This window comes from Pleurodeles waltl, chromosome 3_1 (assembly GCF_031143425.1).
Source record: "Pleurodeles waltl isolate 20211129_DDA chromosome 3_1, aPleWal1.hap1.20221129, whole genome shotgun sequence".
Classification (NCBI taxonomy): domain Eukaryota; kingdom Metazoa; phylum Chordata; class Amphibia; order Caudata; family Salamandridae; genus Pleurodeles; species Pleurodeles waltl.
The window spans coordinates 719074741-719096736 of NC_090440.1; positions in this window are offsets into that span (position 1 = coordinate 719074741).

The following is a 21996-nucleotide window of genomic DNA, read 5'->3' on the forward strand; positions in this document are numbered from 1 at the left end:
TGGTGTTAGGTGGACCTCCGGGATGAAGGTGGTTGACCTTCGGCCAGGAGGTCCTACCCCCCTGGTGGTACGGGCGGTGAACTGGCGTTGTGGGGCAGGACCTTCAGGGTCATAATGACCCCCCTTGTCTCTCCATGTGAAACGCAGCAATGTCTGACTTTCATCGTCCATTGTGATAGTGAAAAAAGCATCCTTGAAATCCAACTTTACCAACTAATCATTTCCCTGCAAAATGGCCCTCAACAGATGGATTCCTTTCATCTGCTGGATCAAAAACTGTTTAAGTCTTGTAAATTCATCACTGGTTCTCAACCTTTTTCTTTTTTCTTTTTAACCAAAGAAGCAGTGGTCAGAAACCCATTCCTCACATCTTGCAATTCCACAAATACACCACTCTGCAACATCTGATTCACCTCTGAATCGACCAAAAACAATACGTTCTTCGCCCAAATTCAATTCCCTCGATTCCAATCTCTGAATTGGAATTTCTGTATATTCCATCTTGAAACCTCTTATGGTTTGTAACACCAAAGGATATGTTGTTATTTTCCACCATTTTAGATACAAATGGAGTCTTCCTCCCCACTTTCTTTGGGAATGACCAAAAGAAGACTCCATACTCATCTTCAGCTCCTTATAGCATTTTTCTTCTTCCTCTTTTGCCATGGGCTCTTCTCATTCTACCTCTCTGATGAAAAAACTAATAGGGAAATTGAACCCTTTTCCAGTTCCTCTGGTTTGGTAATATTATTGTGACGTTGGCATCCCACGACTGGCAGCAATTCTCCTCCTTTCAGCACTTCCAAAAACTCCAATGTAAAAAACACATCTTATAATAACCAGGGCCTTCTTAGGAGCAGTAACAGTAGATACATATTTGCCTAATGATTTGACTAGACCAAACAACAATTAGCTTTCAATTAATTCTCATTAAAATTATCTTCCTCTGCTCTGATATCAGAACAGCATTAGCATTGTCGAATAAACAAATTGCCAGTTGCAAAGTTTATTCAACATCTAGCCCTTTTCAATGGATTTCCTCTACAATATTTGTGATATATGTAAAATGACCTAAAACATCCAATAACTTTTTGGGGTATTGTTTTACTGATCATTCTAAACCTCTTCTGGGATATCTTCCTGATTTAAAGAGAAAAGAAATAAGCTCATAATCCAAATTTGGTGTTAAACAAACTTTCTCTTCAATGACTGATCTTGAGTACTCTTCTTACAAAATGGTATGCGTTTCCTTCCCCAAAAGATTTCTCAACTGTTATTTAAAGAATTTAGCCACATGACCCAATGGCCACCATTCTGAACAATGAGAGTTTTTTATAGAATTTTAATGAAACATGTTCTCTCCTAGCAGATCTTTCAGTACACCCACAGTTGAAAGACTTCTTCAGTTATCATCCAAACCTTCTGTAACACCAGCTAACTTCACCTTGGAGATCAAGGACATATTTACCAAATTCTGAGTCGTCATGAACATCAAATAGCATTCCAAGTTCCTCCACATTTCCTACGGAAGCAAGTCCTCTCTCTCTGTCACCAAGGACACCTTGCTGAAGGTTTTGCGAAGGACACCCTTCTCAGTATTTTTTTCCTTTAGAGCTTGATCCATTCTCTTCTTTCCTTTAGCATATCTTGTTCTTCTATTCAATACACTTATGGACATATTTACTTACATTTCACACAACGCAGGGCAGCAATCAAACTTTTTGTGCTGCATAAAAGGGGGACAGCACTGAAGAGCCATATCTATTAAGATGTAGTGCATTTCCGCTGTCTCCTAGTGCTGGTCCAGTGTGTTCTGCCTAGCGCCCACGCAGGCACCCTTGAGCCATGATGGAAGGCTGGCTGCGATAATGGGAGGATTGCTTTTGTGCAGGAAGTGATAGCGCTCTGCACAAAAACAATCCTGAAATTCATTTTCCTCTTCCTATTGGGCTGCTAAATGCAGCACACATAGAAAGAGGAAGTAATGAGGAGACATAAAGGTAGTTCTCCTTGTCATGCCTGCTTCATGGAGGAGAAGCTTTTTTATGCACTCCCATCAAGATTTACAAGCTTTAGTAAATCTGGGAATACACCAAAGTCTATGAGTGGATGCATGGGAACGCCTATTATATACCTATGTAAAGCCACCCTAACGCAAAATAGTGCAAGACAATGCAATTCGCTGCCTTGTGTTACGTTGGAAAAATCCCAGGCAAAGCCACGGAAATCCCATTTGCATGACTCTGTAAATCACAAATAACATTTTGCGTCATGGCTGCACCAAAAAAGTGGCACAGCCACAATGCAAATTATTAGTACATCGGCCCCATAGCATTTTTGTTAACCTTTCTTCTTTTTTGTTTTCTTCCTATTTTCCTCATCCTTAAACACGGTCCAAATTCTTCATCTGATGAATCGTCCATTTTCCTCTTCATTAACATTGCCTCTACTGCTTCTTTCACAAAATTGTTAATACCTTATACAATATACCCTTTAATAACCTTTTGTTTATCACAGATGCTGACATATTAGCAGGCTCCATTTCCTCATGCATTCCTGACACAAGTCTTTCAGAAAGCTAAACTTAAACAATGGCCCTTTCACAGAAATCTCCCCCACCCCCAAAAGTCCAAATTAAATCAATTAAATCTAACCTCCTCTTCAAAACACCTGTCAGATTTAATGTCTCTGATTCTGGTTGAACCGTTATCATGACAATGTGAAGAATTACACTAACACACTGTCATTGACAAACATAGAAATAAAGCTAATTCCAAAATGCCCCTTAAATCGTGTGAGTGAATCTGAGAAACATCTGACTGATGGTCATATAAACAAACTGTGAGACATTTTAAAATCCACTGAAGGTTTCATTTGAACACTATGCACAGTTTCTTAGTGTAGGAGGCTGGCCTGGTTTGTAGTGGGTACCTAAGGTACATACACCTTATACCAGGTCCATTTATCACTTATTAGTGAAATGTAGGCAGTGTTCTATCAGCTTAGGCTGTCTAGAGGTAGCTGTAGCTGTGCAGCTTAGGCTGAACTAGGAGACATTCAAAGCTCCTGCAATACCACTATAGTTACACTGTACTAATACACAATAAAAGACAATACTCAGTGTTACCAAAAATAAAGGTACTTTATTTTAGTGACACAAGGCCAAAAATGTCTTAGAGACAATACTCCTTCTGGAGGTAATATTATACACAATATATACACTGGAGACCAAATTCAACTAAGTAAATAGCCATAGAATTCTGCAAACAGTAGAAAATACAATAGAATGCAATAGGCCTAGGGGCAACACAAACTACAAACTAAGAAAGTGAAATGTGAATCATGAATTCCCCCCTAGGCAAGTGTAGTGTGTAGAGGGGCATAGGGAGTGTAAGAAAACACCAAAGGTAAGTAAAATATCCTACCCCAGAGCCCAGGAAAGTTGGAGTAAAGTACTGCAAGTTTCCTCAGGACACACTACAAGTCGTGATAAGAGTTATTGCAAGAACCAAGCAAGACTGCAAGCAACAAATGGTGGATTCCTGGACCTGAAGACCTGTGAAGAGAAGAGACCAAGGGCCATATTTATACTTTTTGACGCCAAACTGCGCCGACTCAGTTTTGCCTCAAAAAGTTTAACGCCGGCTGTTAGACTTTTCATCCTTGGCGTGGTCTCCCTTAACTTTTTGCCTCTGTTCCCCAGGTTGTTGATGTGTGCTAGACTCTGATTTTGCTATTTTTATTTTTGTTACTCTGGGCACTTTACCAATGCTAACTAGTGCTAAAGTGCAAGTGCTCCTTTACAAAATATGTATGTAATTGGCTAATCGATGATTGGCATATTTGATTTACTAGTAAGTCCCTAGTAAAGTGCACTGGAGGTGCCAGGGCCTGCAAATCAAATCCTACTAGTAGGCCTGCAGCACTGGTTGTACCACCCACATAAGTAGCTCGGTAATCATGTCTCAGACCAGCCATTGCAGTGTCTGTGTGTGTAGTTTTAACTGTAAATTTGCCTTGGCAAGTGTATAGTCATTCAACGTTTCGCACAGATGCTGCGATCCCCGACTTCGCGCATCAACTCGTTTTAATTTCTTCACCAATGTACTGTACCTGGGGGTCTACGCGACTCCATGTCCGGCGCCGCTGGTGTCGGATTGTTGGGAATGACTCCGTTATGACGCCGTGTTAACACCTCATCGAAGCATTTTGTGTTTCTAAGCACTATTTTTGAGTTTAATCTTTAAAAATTCATAACTTGACTTGTGTATTTCAGATTTTTGTCATTTTGTTTTTGTTTTGTTTAGATAAATATTTCCTATTTTTCTAAACTGGTGTTGTGTCATTTTGTAGTGTTCTCAATGAGTTACTGTGTGTGTTGGTACAAATACTTTACACCTTGCACTCTGAAGTTAAGCCTACTGCTATGCCAAGCTACCAAGGGGGTAAGCAGGGGTTAGCTGAGAGTGATTCTCTTTTACCCTGACTAGAGTGAGGGTCCTTGCTTGAATAGGGGGTAACCTGACTTTCAACCAAAGACCCCATTTCTAACATTGGTGATCAGCATTTGGGATTTGGACTTGTATTTGTACTTGACATACAGTGATTAAGAATACACTACTATTTTGAGTGCAGACCACTACGTGACCACATACTACTTATTTGGTGATCTTTTGATTTTTTCTCTTTGGGACTGTTTTTTTCTACTTCCATTTTCTCGCTGATTCCTTGATTGACTTTCTTTGGAACTTCATTTGGGAACTTGTTTTTCTACCTTTGGAACATTGCACTTGTTTTTCCATCTTCATCATGTCCTAAGCTGGAGATGCATCAGTTGGAGCTGACTTTGACCTTGAGAAATTGGAGAGTTATACCAAGGTTCTGTTGAAGCAGTTCTGTAAAAGTTTTGACTGTCCCATTAAGAGCTCATCCAGGAAGGAGGAGCTGCAAAAGGCGCTAAGGGCCTGGGTGACAGCCAAGAGCACTGAAGGGCACACAGAGGATGAGGGAGATGAGGAGGAGGAGGAAGAGTGTTCTGTACACAGTGGTATTGTGGGTGGGCCTGTTATGTCCAGGGAGAAGGTCTCCAGGGCAGGTAGCAGTGCCTCATCTAAGGGTCTGACACCTGAGGAGTTACAGGACAGACAGGCAGAATGGGAGTACCAATTGGAGCAAAGAAGGCTAGCCCTTGAGGAGAGGAAGTTAGCCATGGCTCATGAGCTTAGATTTAGAGAGATGGATCATAGAAGCAAGTCCAGTAGAGATGGTGGCAGCAACCTACAGTGCAGCCTGAGAGGAGTGTGCACTTTCCTAAAGACCTTGTGAAAGATTACAAGAGGGAGGATGACATATATTTGTGGTTCAAGGGGTATGAGTCTGCTCTCCACATAGATCTGGTCCAGAAGCTCATTGGGGGGGCGGGTCTGTGGAAGCACTTTGAGGTAGAGGGGAGGGATACACTGACAGCTTTAGGGGATGCTCTTCTGACCGACGTCGCTGCTGAATCCAGTGATGCCGCCTGCAACCGACTCCGTGATCTTCGTTGAAACGCGACGAGCTTCGCAGACCTGACATCGCTGTAGCCCCGCCGAAGTCTGCGACTCCGTGGAAGTTGTGGCATCACTGTATGACACTTCATTCCAGCATGTCCAATGACATGTCCCATTGCACTTGTGTTGCATCACAATAGAAGGCGTCACACTAATGGACTCACAATCCTGGACTATGTAATTATTGCACTACAGCACTTTAAAATAAATAGCACTTACACAACCACTTTGTCTCTGTGTTATGTGACACATCAACTGTGTAGGAGATTAGTGATGTATGTCACATGCCAATAGCCATAGAATGTCAATACAACTGTGCTGAAAGAATGTGGGCTGATAACTATGCACTGGGGTCTGGATTGTATCATCATCTGCGCTTTCTGAGGCTTATTTCTGAAGTGAAATGAAAACAAACAGTATAATGCTGTGTCGGACAGAAAAAGTCTGCTTCAAGGTATGTATAAGCTGAAATTCCATGGGGCCAACATTCCCTTCAAGAGAATCTTTATGTATGTGACATCTGACTATAAACTTTCATCACACACACACACACACACACACACACCATACAGTAGGAATGGATGTGTATGACTGTATGGACAAATATGTAACCTGGGAGTATAATGTAAGAAATTATAGGTGTGATTTATGGATACAATACTACATAAGATTATAACATCACTCAGCTTATCAGGATTCACATGAACATTAGGCTGCAGGCAGACGTACCACAGTGCCCAAGATTCAAATTCAGGACTCAAACGATGATAGAATAAAAAAAACACATCCAAACTTCACAACACATTGGGAACCATAGTAACCTTGAGTGGTGGGTGCAATGGATGGCAGATGCATAGAGAAGTAGCTTTGGTGTACCTGCTAATGTGACAGCACATTAGGAATTGGGAATAACCATGACCATAATGGGATTCTGATGCAGGATGGAACACAAATGCAAATACTAAATTGACACTGTTTACCCATGCCAAGGACCTGATCCCCAAGCATTTGATACATACTGGAAAGGAGTACCTAAAACTTTGTTTCACAGTAATAAAGGATACTAAAACTAGGGGAAGCACCTTAACTAACCTAACCTAGCCTAACTACACATTACCCACAACTGGCCCTAACTACCCTAAGCTAAACCTACCTATCACATTTAACTAAACACTCTAAACATCAACCCTCCTACCCCCCCATATGACGGGACACATGTAGGACAACTTATAATAACCTGAACACATACTAACTTATCCTAAACAAATATATATATATATATATATATATATATTTATATATATATATATATATATATATATTTTTTTTAAATCAACCCACCAAAAAACATGCAATAATATAAACCCCTCCACCCCAACCCACTTATATTACCTAAACTAACAGCCTACTCTAACCTAACACTACGCCCCCTAAACCCACTAAAGATAAGAACCAGGAAAGAGGAGGGAGGGGAGGGAATCATGGGTGAGGATCCAAAAGTCCCAAATTGGCCCTCCGCAGGATCTTCTTAATACCCCACAGTCTTCTGCTATTGCGGGACACCTCCTGCTGCAGCCTGTCCATCCTGCGCAACATCCGATGCATGCCACGTCTCATGGTCTGAAATTCAACATTATCTATCACAGCAGCTGGGGTTGTCTTTGTTACACTTGTTGATGCCACTGCTGGTGCTGGTGCCGTGCTTGGAGGGGGAGGTGCAGGAGCTGATACCTGTGGGCCTGGAGCAGATGAGGTTGAGGGACCTGCAACAGTGGCTGTCATCCTTTGGGCAACTGTGGTCTGAGCTGTAGTGATGGTGGTGTTGTTGTGGGCAAGGCTGGCCCCCCTTGGGCAAATGCCCTCCAGACCCGTGTGGCTCTCTCATGGCGATACCAGAGTGCCATATTGCGGAACCCAGACTCCACATCTATGATGTGGCGCTAACGCATTGCCCGCCTCTGGAATTCCCTGATATCATGGGCATTCATGTTGGCAGCTGCAAAAATAGAGAAAGCCAAACATTAGTGGCATCATTATGTGATACATCTACAGATGATATTGTAACACTTCCTCAAAAATAGCTGATACAGTCCAAATCACAGTACAGATCATAGAATGTCCCTGAGGAATGACAGGCCAACGCATCCTACACATCTACTATCTAACAATACAGCAATTCACAAAAAGGTGCGTACCTACTTAAATGATCTGCGCATCATTGTACTGCTATTAGTCACATAACAAATGCTGCAAGTACTTCACATGTGTCAGGCCAACTAATGACTATCTTCTGGATGACAATCATGGCGCACAAGACCTGTGATTTGTAAATGGAATTGCCTGGACGGTATGCAGTTGCTAATCATGAGGGGGCATCTTAGGTTGGAACTAATGAATGTTTGAATTACATGTCTGTCTTCTACACTGGGATCCTCACACCTAGGTACACATGTTTCCTAACCCTGTGCCTCAGGGGGGGATGGATATTTAACACATACTTGAAAATATCAAGGACAGCCAGGAAGCTTTGGACAGCTGTCCATGGGTTTAGTCAGTCCACCACAGGTAAGGAGGGCTGCCAACTAGGATTGACTCAAACATTGGACAATCACATCCACATTTATATTTCTAATTGCGGACAATTGTCAACATCATTAGATCTCACTCATAGCTTTCCAAAACCAAGCACATAGATGCAAGCACCCATCTGGGCTTGAGCTGCATGCACATCTAAGACATTTCACTCAAGTGCCACATAAACAGAGCACAACATGTGGAGCTAGATGCTGCTAGGAATTCAAACATACTGTCCTACATGTTCATTAGTTAACAGGTATGCTCAAGTCTGTGGATACTTTGGCATCACTGGTCTGTGTGAATCAGGGTATGACGTGCTAACTAAATCCTGAAACTGGCCACCTCCAAATTAATCATTGGCATACATGTAGCAAAAAATAACCCTGTTCACCTGCCCATGCCTATAACACAGCACTCGACTCCAATATATGACTCTCTGCCACAGAATGTCCAACTCAAACATGGAACAAAATGTCAACCTCCAGTCAAGTCACATATCAGATCATGTGCCAGGACATCATACCTTGCAATGAGTCCAACACACAGGAGTCAATAACACAACAGCTGCAAACACAACACAGGACAAACATATCAACACTTACTGGATACGTCTGGGTCCACAAATCGAGCCACTTCACCAATTGTGTAGGGGGCTGGTCCACCTGTAAAACAGGGAAGGGTGAAATGTGCTCAATGTCTGCTCCCTGTACAGAACTTGGATCAACAAATTATTGTGTGTGACATTTTATTTGATAGAGCAGCACATCAGGCATGTAGACACCCCAACAGACATACTACTGCAAACATGCATTTACACCGTAACTCCAGTGAGTGATAGACACAAATATGCACACATGCACTGGCCCTAACAATCATGTGGTGCCAAACATGATTGCTCATTTTTGTGCAGAATTATTTTTAGAGGGTACTCCATTTCATCATTTGTTATTATGAGAGACGTGCAAAGCCACATTCCTGGTGCACTGCAATACCATTGACTCAGGTATTGTGGCTTTTGCATCAAGGGACAATGAGTTACTGTGTGATGCTCATGTGGGTTGAGTTTAGTTCTGGAACTATGGTGCTTTCAATGGTCCATTATCTGTGTGCCTGTGTTGTATGTAGGTTACATATGCCACATTGGCAGTGTAGCCAGAGCCGTATATGCCCCCTATGACACTATGATGGCAGGGATCTGTGTGTTACTTGATGACAATGTTATGCTAAACATAGGTTGGCCATTTATCTAAATCAAAACAACAAAGAAAGATATGCTGAAAGTGTCTAATTTGATCATCCGTGACAGAATGCATGGGCACAGGTGTAGTCATTGCACTTGAAATGTGTTACTCTGGGCCCTGTGTACCTATATCAGGTATTGTAGATCACAGTTTGCCACATTCATTAGCTTTCATTTGTAAAGTTGGGTGATCTGTGGTTATACAACTGAACTAACACTATCCCCTAATTGAAACATGGTTTATTAAATGTCCTACTTCTGCAATCTTGATGACCTAGGTCTCTATTTGTAAGCACCTTGGGAATGGCAGCACTCACAGGAATGCTGGTCTGCTGCTCTTAGCACACAACCATGTCTGTGATAGCCTTCATACTGAGAAGTTAACAATTGTACATATGCTGCACTAGATCAGCAGGGGTGTACAAAACGTAAACTGGCAAACTATTTTGTCACTTTAAATGTATGATGGTAGCAGTCAGTGGTCCCTTGCATAGCATCATGCAAATAAATATTTCCTGACCATGCATTCACAAAGTTCAGGGATCCCATGATGACCCATTAACTTTATAAAATTGTTTGGCAATAAAGTGACACAGATGGTAAATGCACCAGCTCTGTACCAGCAATTGTGCCCAAAGCAAAAATGTTGTCGGGCCATGCTACTCAATGATAGGAATTCTACGCCTCCTCTGAAAAGCCACAAGAGGAACCTGTGTACTGCTACTGCAATCTGGTAGAATCCGGACACAATTACGTTTGGCCATGTGAAAGATTATCTGTACAGACGTAAGCACACAGAAACATTGAACTTAGGGCCAGATGTAAAAAAAAAATTATGTGGAGCATGTGCTTCATTTGTTTACGCTACAGCTATGGAAAGTAGCTCAAACATTTTAGATATTATCAAGTGTGCATTACATTGGCATCCATAATTAATTTACATGTTGCACAAACTAAGTCGAAATATCAGCCTAAGACATTAACAGAGGTTAGGAAGATATTTGTACGTAGGGCCATGAATACTGTGCAGACATGTATTAAAAAATGTGGGGACTGCTTTGGTTACTTGCATTAGCATGTAAAATACATCTCATTCGTGGTACACTCACAGGCCCTGAATAATACTTTTGTTTGTACCGCGTTACCATCATCTATTGACGTAAGAGTAGCACTTATTAACAAGATAAAGGTGTCTTATGTAAGTTTTGCAGCTTTTGCGTCGACAAATGACGGTAATGCGTAGCAAAAATAGTATTCATCAGGGCCACAGTTTGTTCAACTTGCATTCCACATGTCCACAAACATTGCATGCAGCATGTTACAAAATCTGCTACTGTCACCACAGAGCCTTTAACTGTACACATTAGTCTAATTTGTACTCACCAACAGGGCCACCAATCACCACACCCAGGTGGTCCAGCAGGTCTTGCTCTCTGGCCACCAGGTCAGCCCAGCAACGTTTCAGTTGGTGGTCATTGCGCTGGCTGTTGAACAGTCTTTTTAGGTGGAACAGCACCTTTGACCACCTGAACCTCCTAGCCTCGGAGTGATACCCCTGTATCACCCTGCCACCAGCCTCCAACATCAGGGGGAGGAAGTGGCACACCAGCCAAATAAAAGCCCCCAGTTCCTCCTCACCCATTCTCCCCAGGCGTGGCCTTCCCAACATCTCAAAAATAAGAGGGATAGGAAAGGGTAAAGAGGGAAATACAGGGAAGGAGGTATAGAAAGGAAACTTAAAGAACCCACAAACAGCCCAACAATACCCCAACTAACAATACCCACTAATACACTCCCAACAGTACAAAGACAAATCTAATCTAAAAAAATAACAATAACACACTTACACTGATTTACACAGACACTTACAAAAACAACAGATGACAATGGAAATGGCACACAGGAGACAAAAGCACAATGTTGACAGACACAACTCTATACACAGCCACACAGTCTAGAAGAATCACAGACTGCAAAGTGAAAGTGAAAGTACACCCACTGTACCATTTCTGTAAACAGGATATCCTATTACATCACTTCCTGCCTCAAATGGAGTGCATTTTTATTATGATGAGTGAAATTTGATGACGCTTACGGGCTTTGCGTCAATATTTTGTGGCGCATATGCTTAAAAATTCCCCCGCATTCAAGGATCAATTGTTTTTAATGGATAACCGATTTCATGGGGTGCAGTGTTGGAATTAACGCTAGGGACCAATCGATGTATAATGGGTGTGAGCGTCATTTTTTAACGCATATACATCATAGTTTGACGCATATGTGTCTTTTTGAGTGTTTTGCATCAAAATATCTGTCTATAACTGTGTTCGTGTCATTTTTATTTTTTTAACATATATGAAGGCTATAACTATACAAAGAAGGGATGTTATGACCTGCTGTGTGTTCTAGTGTTTGGACACATGTGGCAGACCACACTACTGCGGACCATAATACTCATGTTGTTGTGCCAGATTAGCTCTCTTAACTGGCGCAACAGCAACACAAACTTTTCAAATAAAATTGGTATTTCCTAGTTTGAGCAGGTGTTGCATCAATAGAGGATAGCAAGGCTACATAACTTTAAAAATTCACTCATGGCCTGTGTGTTTATGTCTGTGAATTGGCTATTTCAATTGCTGTTGTTCCTCTGTGGGAAGATGTGTTTTGCATAATGTGCTTGTATGAATGTGTTGTAATTGTGGATAACCATCAGATGCCATTCATTGAGGTACATCACTCATGATATGTGTTTGTTATATCTGTTGCGTCTTATGCTGTGTGAACTTCCCTGACTTTGGGGACAAAACCTCTCCCATGACAAACTATACATAGGATAGATAGAGGACGGTTTATAATGGCAATGTCAGAAATGTAATCCATCACATGTAATGAAATGTTGGATACCACTTCATGGTCACTTGTGTGCATACTACCCATGAGTCAGGCATTTGGACATGCTAGGTAGGTACAGTGTTTGTGACACAGACTCCCAAATTCAATCCAAAAATGTTTTGGTACACCACAGTTTGACTAATGCAAATAACCTATGTTTCTCCTGTGGCTGTGGAGGACCAGCAGACCATGCTGCATGTGTTCACATATTTCCAGTGGTTCATTGCAGAAAGGTGTCCAGTTCAAGTGTGTGACCATGTGTACCCTGTGCCAGTATTGGCCTCCATGTTGTCATAGTTACGTGCAGGTCTAGTCACGAGTCTGTGGAGCCATTCCCTCAATTAACAGAGTATCCTTCAAAGCAAATTTGCCCTAAAGCCAAAGATCAACTAATGACACACACATGGTGATAGCCCAACTATGGCACTGCGGAACTTTAATAAAGCTTATGACAGGGCAACCTTGGTGCGCTCAAAAATTTAATTGATGAGTAATAGGTAACAGGCAGTTTTCATCACAACATGTGTACACAGGGTGGTCTTGAAAATTCCCACTGCAACAGGAAACATCAGTGCCTCTGTGCTAATTAATCTCACAGCTAGTCACCACGCAAGTACCATCAAAAGGTGGCGGCAGAAGTGATTTGTTGTGTGGACCGTCAGGGCACAAACATGTTTTGTCCTCACATACACATTGGCAAGCCTTGTTTGTTGTGCAGGAGGCACCGTACCAAATCCATGCATACAGCCATAGCACACTGTCACTGTTTAGCAAACATAATTACAGTCAATACCAGACAGAGGATGGAGGCTGGATTAGGCCATTTGAATTCATGTCCCGGAACTGATTGCGATGAGTAGCATGATTAAAATATACTATCTATTTGAGGATTCATTGTAGACCTACCATACACAATAACCCGTGAGGCAAGAGAGGGCATGGAAAGCAACTATGAGACAAATGTAGCCACAGGGAACCTATATGTTTCACACAAAGACTGGAACCAGTCTGGCTAACAGGATGCAGGCTCTGTCAGGAACAAACATGAACAAGGCAAATATGCAGTGAGCAGGGACAACACTGTGGGAACTAAAAACAGTTTGTGCTGTGGTCTGCAACGTTACAGAATCCCCAAAGGACTCTGGTATACAAGTGATTTGTATGCCAATCACAACAAGGAAATTCTGAAACTGGCAGCTACTAAGCAGTTCCAGGCAGCAGCAAGGGCAGGGCAGGTTCAAATAGCTGGTCTGAATGGTAGTGCTCACAGGTGTGTGCAGCTTCAGTCTCTCACAAGTCGTGGAGTTGAGAATCAAGTTCAAAGGGCCAAGTGGACGTTTCACATGGGAAGCAATGGACAGCTGATTACAGGTCTTACCGACTACCACGCAGTGCATTATTTGACCTGAAGTCCATGCAGACTGATGAACTATGACTATGGCATGCCATCCTGAAGTGGAAAGCACACAGGAGTCAGAATGGGAGTCTGGCTGTGTGTAGCTGAGGAATCTGAGGGTACAAATAGCCCATTTATAGGGCCCCCTAAAGAAGTTTGGGGAGAGACTTAAAACATGGCAGTGGCAGGACTTATTACCTGGGATGGACTGCGCAGGGCATGTTTTGTGAGCAATGCTTTTCATACTTGGGGCACTGGTGCTATCCATTTTCAGCTTAGATGGACTTCTTGTCACACATGCTCCTTGCAGAGATAGCTGATGTCACACTTACTGCTGTCAATGGTCTGGTCATACATTCCTGTTACCAATGCAATAGCACATCCTCTGCCTCATGTATGAGACACTTTTTTCCTTATGATTGATGGTGTCTTAGTTGTGTGTCATGTGCTGCAATGGACCATGTTGGCAACATGGATGTGTCTCATAGCTGTGGTCCTCTGATATTGCCCTTCACATGTGAAATAGAAAGGATACATGTCATTTACACTGTGTGTGATGTTGGCTGTACATTCATACCCATTAAATGTGATGTGGCTTTTTCAGTATCCTAATCTGTATTTCTGCAATGCTCCATGAGGCTAAACTCTGATTATAATTCCTAGGGATCATGTGATGCATAAAAAATTACCCAGAGCATGATTGAGTGATGAAGGTAGGTGTTTAATGATATATGATAACAAAGTGGTGATGGTGACTATAGTTAGAAGACGTTTTGTACGATGTGTTGTCTGCGACGCAATCCTGCAGCAGTGTTTGGATGTTCCCCTCATTTTCATGGACAGCATCCTCCTCTTCCTCCTCTTCGGGCATTTGTGGGTCTGGTTCATATAGGGGAATGTTGCTCCTTACACAAATGTTGTGCAGGATGGCACAGGTCAAAATGATCTTGCAGACCATTTCAGGTGAATATAGGAGGCTGTTTCCGGTGATGTCGAGGCACCTGAATCTGGACTTCAGGATGCCAAAAGTCCTCTCAACTATGGTGCGTGTCCTACGATGTGCCTCATTAAATGCATGCTCTGCTGCTGTGCTTGGGTTTGCAAATGGGGTTATGATCCATGACTGGATCCCGTAGCCCTGATCAGCTGAAAGAGAAAATGAGGGTAAATATTTTGTTGTTGGTTGCACCTTGATTATCACTTTGCATGGCAGTTGTTATCTTGCGTCGTCCGTGACTCATCTGTGTATGTGGTATTGTGTGGGATCCTAGGCTTCTAAGATGTTCTTTCTGCATTGGGTAGTTTAACTATCAAAACTGGTGTTTGGCTGATTGACCTGATATCAGCAGTATATTTCTAAACTTGCAGTTCATTGTGTATCTCCAATGCATTATGTCAAGTGAAAGAAGTGTCCATGTGCCTTCACTGGAGGTGACATGATACTCCCACACACACAATCTAGTCCACAAAATGCAACAGTGAGGCCCTATGATTTGGCTAGGTGACAATGTACAACACATTTCCATAAGTTGGCAGCACTGAAGTGTTTGTAATTGACAATGCACAATTATCCCATGTGTAACAAGTACTACGCAAACCTATTTTTGTGCCCTCACTGAGTTGGCTCATGTGCAAACGTGTACCTACACTGCTGAACCTGCTCCAGGTAAGCTGGCTAACTTGGTTGTAGGGGTGAAAGTTTTAGTGTCAGAAGGTCCATGTGCCTGTACATCTGTTATGTATATGTGGAGTTGTCTCAATCCGTATGTGTAGCAGTGTGCACTTTGCATTAGTGTCACATCCACATGTTTCCATAGCACAGTCCACTTCCTTATTGCTAGCGGGCAATTACACCCCAGGGGTGATGTGAGATGTTGGTACTGCCTCAATGATTCCATGTCACCTTCATTAGAGTCAGCATCATCCTGCTATGTGTCTCATGGTGTTTGACCTGCACCGAAACACATTACACACCCCTTACACAGTACGTATTGCATGGAAGAGTGTGTGACTGAGTGTTATTGATGTGATATTGGAAGATTCATCTTCCAAGTTGTACTGCCAGTTAAGGCCATGTCATTGTCTCTGTGTGGTTTTAAATTGGTCCCTTGTGGCTCTGGAGTGGCATCTGTTGTTATTTGAATCTGTCATTTGTCCATAGAAGTGTATCCCATTGGCTCAGGATATCAAACATGACTACCAGTGTCACAGCATCAGTGTCTTCCTGGCCACGTGTCAATGTAGTGGTGTATGTGTTGTGTGTCCTACAGGGTTGCTGTGCTGTGTGTATATTACTAGGTTTCTGTACTTACCAACAAGTAGGTGTAGGAAAGTACCATTTTACCTGGCATGTTACCCCCATTTTCACTGTATGTATGTTGGTTTTAACCCTTGTGTCACTGGGATCCTGCTAGGCAGGACCCCAGTGCTCATAGTATGTGCCCTGTATGTGTTCCCTGTGTGGTGCCTAACTGTATCACTGAGGCTCTGCTAACCAGAACCTCAGTGTTTATGATCTCACTGCTTTCTAAAATTTGTCACTGCAGGCTAGTGACTAAATTTACCAATTTTCATTGGCACACTGGTACACCTATATAATTCCCTTGTTTATGTTACTTAGGTAACCAGGGTATTGGGGTTCCAGGAGATCCCTACGGGCTGCAGTATTTCTTTTGCCACCCATAGAGAGCTCAGACAATTCTTACACAGACCTGCCACTGCAGCCTGAGTGAAACAACGTCCACTTTATTTCATAGCCATTTTTCACTGCACATAAGTAATTTATAAGTCACCTATATGTCTAGCTCTCACTTAGTGAAGGTTGGGTGCCAAGTTACTTAGTGTGTGGGCACCCTGGCACTAGCCAAGGTGCCCCCACATCGTTCAGGACAAATTCCCCGGGCTTTGTGAGTGCGGGGACACCATTACACGCGTACACTATACATAGGTCACTACCTATGTATAGCATCACCATGGTAACTCCGAACAAGGCCATGTAACATGTCTAAGATCATGCAATTGTCACCCCAATACCACTTGGGGGGACAATTCCATGATCCCCCGGGTCTCTAGTACAGAACCCGGGTACTGCCAAACTGCCTTTCCGGGGTTTCCGCTGCTGCTGCTGCCAACCCCTCAGACAGGATTCTGCCCTCCTGGGGTCTGGGCAGCCCCGGCCCAGGAAGGCAGAACAAAGGATTTTCTCTGAGAGAGGGTGTTACACTCTCTCCCTTTGGAAATAGGAGTGAAGGGCTGGGGAGGAGTAGCCTCCCCCAGCCTCTGGAAATGCTTTGATGGGCACAGATGGTGCCCATTTCTGCATAAGCCAGTCTACACTGGTTCAGGGATCCCCCAGCCCTGCTCTGGCACGAAACTGGACAAAGGAAAGGGCGTGACCACTCCCCTGACCAGTACCTCCCAGGGGAGGTGCCCAGAGCTCCTCCAGTGTGTCCCAGACCTCTGCCATCTTGGAAACAGAGGTGTTGGGGGCACACTGGACTGCTCTGAGTGGCCAGTGCCAGCAGGTGACGTCAGAGACGCCCTCTGATAGGCTCTTACCTCTCTTGGTAGCCAATCCTCCTTTCTTGGTAGTCAAACCTCCTTTTCTGGCTATTTAGGGTCTCTCCTCTGGGGTATTTTTCAGATAACGAATGCAAGAGTTCACCAGAGTTCCTCTGCACTTCCCTCTTCGACTTCTGCCAAGGATCGCCTTCAAAACCTCAACAAAGTAGCAAGACGACTACCAGCAACATTGTAGCGCCTAATCCTGCCGGCTTTCTCGACTGCTTCCTGGTGGTGCATGCTCTGAGGGCTGTCTGCCTTCATCCTGCACTGGAAATCCCGAAGAAATCTCCTGTGGGTTGACAGAGTCTTCCCCCTGCTAATGCAGGCACCAAAGTTCTGCATCACCAGTCCTCTGGGTCCCCTCTCATCTTGACTAGCTTGGTCCCTGGAACACAGGAGCTATATCCAAGTGACTCCTGCAGTCCAGTGATCCTTCAGTCCAAGTTTGGTGGAGGTAAGTCCTTGCATCCCCACGCTAAACTGCAAACCAGTGTACTGCGTGATTTGCAGCTGCTCCGGCGTCTGTGCACTTCTCCAAGGATTTCTTTGTGCACAGCCTAGCCTGGGTCCCCAGCACTCTGTCTTGCAGTGCTCAACCCTCTGAGTTGGACTCCGACGTTGTGGGACCCTCCTCTGTGACTCTCAGTCATCTCCGTTCACAAGTCTTCTAAGTGCCTGTTCTAGTATTTCTGAGGGTGCTGCCTGCTTCTGTGGGGACTCTCTGAGTTGCTGAGTGCCCCCTCTGTCTCCTCATCCAAGGGGTGACATCCTGGTCCTTCCTGGTCCCCAGAACCATCCAAAAACCTCTACCGCAACCCTTGCAGCTAGCAAAGGCTTGTTTCAGTATTTCTGTGTGGAAACACTCCTGCAACCTCCTTCATGCCGTGGGACATCGTCCTTCCAAAGGAGAAGTTCCTAGCCCTTTTCGTTGTTGCAGAATCCTGGGCTTCTTCCATCCAGAGGCAGCCTTCTTGCACCTTCATCCGGGGATTCCTGGGCTCCTGCCCCCTGGACATTATTGCGACTCTTGAACTTGGTCCCCTTGCCTTGCAGGCCCTCAGGTCCAGGAATCCGTGTTCAGTGCTTCGCTGGTGTTTGTGGTTCTTGCAGAATCCCCCTATCACAACTATTGTGTCCTATTGGGGCAGTAGGGGTACTTTACTCCTACTTTTCAGGGTCTTGGGGTGGGGTATCTTGGACACCCTGACTATTTTCTTACAGTCCCAGCGACCCTCTACAAGCTCCCATAGGTCTGGGGTCCATTCGTGATTCACATTCCACTTTTGGAGTATATGGCTTGTGTTGCCCCTAGACCTATGTTCACCTATTGCATCCTATTGTAATTCTACACTGTTTGCATTACTTTTCTTACTATTACGTACCTGTTTTGGGTTGGTGTACATACGACTTGTGTATATTACTTACCTTCTAACTGAGGGTACTCACTGAGATACTTGTGGCATATTGTCATAAAAATAAAGTACCTTTATTTTTAGTAACTCTGAGTATTGTGTTTTCTTATGATATTGTGCATATGATATAAGTGGTATAGTAGGAGCTTTGCATGTCTCCTAGTTCAGCCTAAGCTGCTTTGCCATAGCTACCTTCTATCAGCCTAAGCTTCTAGAAACACCTCTATTCTACTAATAAGGGATAACTGGACCTGGCACAGGGTGTAAGTACCACAAGGTACCCACTATAAGCCAGGTCAGCCTCCTACAGTAGGCCATTGCCAACTCGTCCATCCTGGAAGTGTTGATTGATGGTGCTGTGGCGGAAGATGAATGAATCATGTACACTCCCAGGACACTTTGCCACGATGTTGGTGATCAATCCACGTTGATTCACAATGACCTGCACATTGATGGAGTATGTGTGCTTCCTGTTGCGGAATAGATGCTCCGTTGCAGCAGGTGACAGTCAATGGCACCAAGCATGTGCGGGAAGCCATTGATTTGATAGAAGCTCTTTTTGGTCTCCTGCTTCTTCTGCTGTGTGTTGGGGAACCTGATGTGGCGAGGTGTGAGGGGGATGATGGCATCAAGTACCTTGGGAAGGAAGACAGAGAATGAGGGCTATGAGATACCGGCAAGCAGGGCACCAGTGGTTTGAAAAGAGCCACTTGCCAACATGTGCAGGACAGCTAGCAGCTTGGTCTTTGGTGGAATGATGTGGGGTGTCTGCAAGCTGGGTGCCAACTGTGGCTCAATGTGGCGCAACAGCTGCAGTATGGCTTGCCAGTTTAGTCTGTACCTCTGGATGATGTCATGTTCCCTGAGGCCCTGAAGGGTTGTCCTGGTCCTGAGTATCCTCTCCTGTCTTCAGCGTTGCCTCTGGGGTCCCTGTTGGTGTGGTGGAAGCTGCTGCTGTTGCTCCTGTGCTCTGCGTCTTCGTGCATGCTGGATGAATAGCACCTCCATGTCTTCCTTTTTGAGCTCTGATGTTGCTTCTGTGGGCTTTCCTTAAGTACTGGTGTGTTTGCCCCATTTTAACACCTGCCCTGACCCAGATGTTAAATTTTGGCGCCAATCGGGATTTGCGCCATTTCCGGCTCCGCCTCCCAGCCGTGCGCCAATTTTGCGTGGTTCAATAAATATGGCGCACAGGTGTTTAAGTCACTTTTTGGATGGAACGCCTACCTTGCATCTCATTAATGCAAGGCGGTTTCACGCATCCATAAAATGACGCACACTGGGATATTTCTACGTTAGACGGGTCTAGCGTCAAAGTATAAATATGGTGTTAGCTTTGCAATTAATTTGCGTTAAAAAAATGACGCAAATCCGGCGAAAACAGAGTATAAATATGCCTCCAAGTCCAGAAGTCGCAGAAGATTCCAGGAAGGACAGGAGCTCCTGCCAACCTAGCAGATGGTGCAAAAGAGGATTCTTCGGTTAGAAGAAGTCTGCAGAAGAGCACCAAAGAAGATGGCTGCGGGTTCCTGCGTGGTGCAGAAGATGTCCCACATCGAGATGTTGGATGCTGGCTGTTTGCATCACTGGATTCGTCCAACAAGCCTTGGTTCAAGCAAGGTCGCGGTTTGTGTCAAAATGGCGCTGCCTGGACCCAGGAGGGACTTGGGGGCCTCAACTCGGACTAAGGAGGCAGAGGGGACTCCAAACACTGGAGAGAGCCCACAGGAGTCCCAGGACACGGGGACAAAGAAGATGCAAATTGAGGTTGGTGCAGCACCACAAAAGAAGGGGTGCCAGAGAACAACTCAGCGAGTTGTGCATCGCAGGATGGAGTGCTGGGGACCTGGGCTACATTGTCCACAAAGGATTCTTGGAAGAAGTGCACAGAAGCCCAAAGAGCTGGAGATGACGTGGTGCACAGGGGTACTGTCGCAAACCGGGAAGGCAAGCTCTTACCTCCTCCAAATTTGGACAGCTGGACCTTAGGACAGTCTGGGTCGTGTTCTTCCACCACCTGTGCTCCAGGGAGCACGCTCGTCCTCAGGAGAGGAGTCCCAGAGAACCGGTCGTCGTCGCAGAAGGTGCTTGCAGGAGCAGGGAAGTGACTCCATCACTCCATGGGAGATTCCTTTGGTTCTTCTGCTGCAGGGTGAAGAAACAGGGAGTCCTCGGAGTGTGCACACCTTGGAAACTGTTGCAAATGCTGGCTGGAGCTGAAGCTGCAGGTCACAGGAATCGTCCTGGATACTTTGTTGCAGTTACAGTGGTTCCTGGAGCAGTCTGCGGTTGATCCAATGGTCAGAAGCTGAAGCAGAGGATGCAGAGGATTCCTGGAGGAGTCTTGCAAGCTGAATTTGAAGAGGAACCCACAGGAGAAACCCTAAATAGCCCTGAGAGGGGGATTGGCTACCTACCCAGGTATGCACCTATCAGGAGGGGTCTCTGACGTCACCTGCTTGCACTGGCCAATCAGAGATCTCCAGAGTGCCCCCACACCTTGGAAAACAAGATGGCTAATGCCAGGGACACACTGGAGAAGCTCTGGGCACCACCCCTGGGGTGATGAAGGACAGGGAAGTGGTCACTCCCCTTTCCTTTGTTCAGTTTCACGCCAGAGCAGGGACTGGGGTCCCTGAACCGGTGTAGACTGTGTCATGCAAGGAGGGCACCATATGTGCCCTTCAAAGCATTTCCAGAGGCTCTGGGAGGCTACCACTTCCAAGCCTGTAACACCTATTTCCAAAGGAAGAGGGTGTAACACCCTCCTCCCAAAGGAAATGCATTGTTCTGCCTTCCTGGGACTAAGCTGCTCAGACCCCAGGAGGGCAGAACCATGTCTGTGAGCTGGCAGCAGCTGTAGCTGCAGTGCAAGACTCAGAAAGCTGGTTTGGCAGTACTGGGGGCCCATTGTGTAGTCCCCAGGATGCATCTGATTGGCCCCCCAATACCAGATTTGGAATAGTCAGACAATTCCATGATCATAGACCCCTTACATGGCCCTATTCGGAGTTACAATTGTGAAGCTACATATAGGTATTGACCTATATGTAGTGCACACTTGTAATGGTACCCCTGCACTCATGAGGTCTGGGAAATTGGCCCTGGACAGCGTGGAGGCACCTTTGCTGGTGCAAGGGTGCCCTCACACTTAGCAACTTTGCACCTAGCCTTCAGTAAATGAAGTTTAGACATGTAGGTGACTTGTAAGTTACTTAAGTGCAGTGAAAATGGCTGTGAAATAGTGTGTGCACTATTTTACTCAGGCTGCAGTGGCGGTCCTGAAGAAAGGTTTGTCTGAGCTCCTTAAGTGTGGCAAAAATAAATGCTGCAGCCCATAAGGATCTCCTGGAACCCCAATGCCCT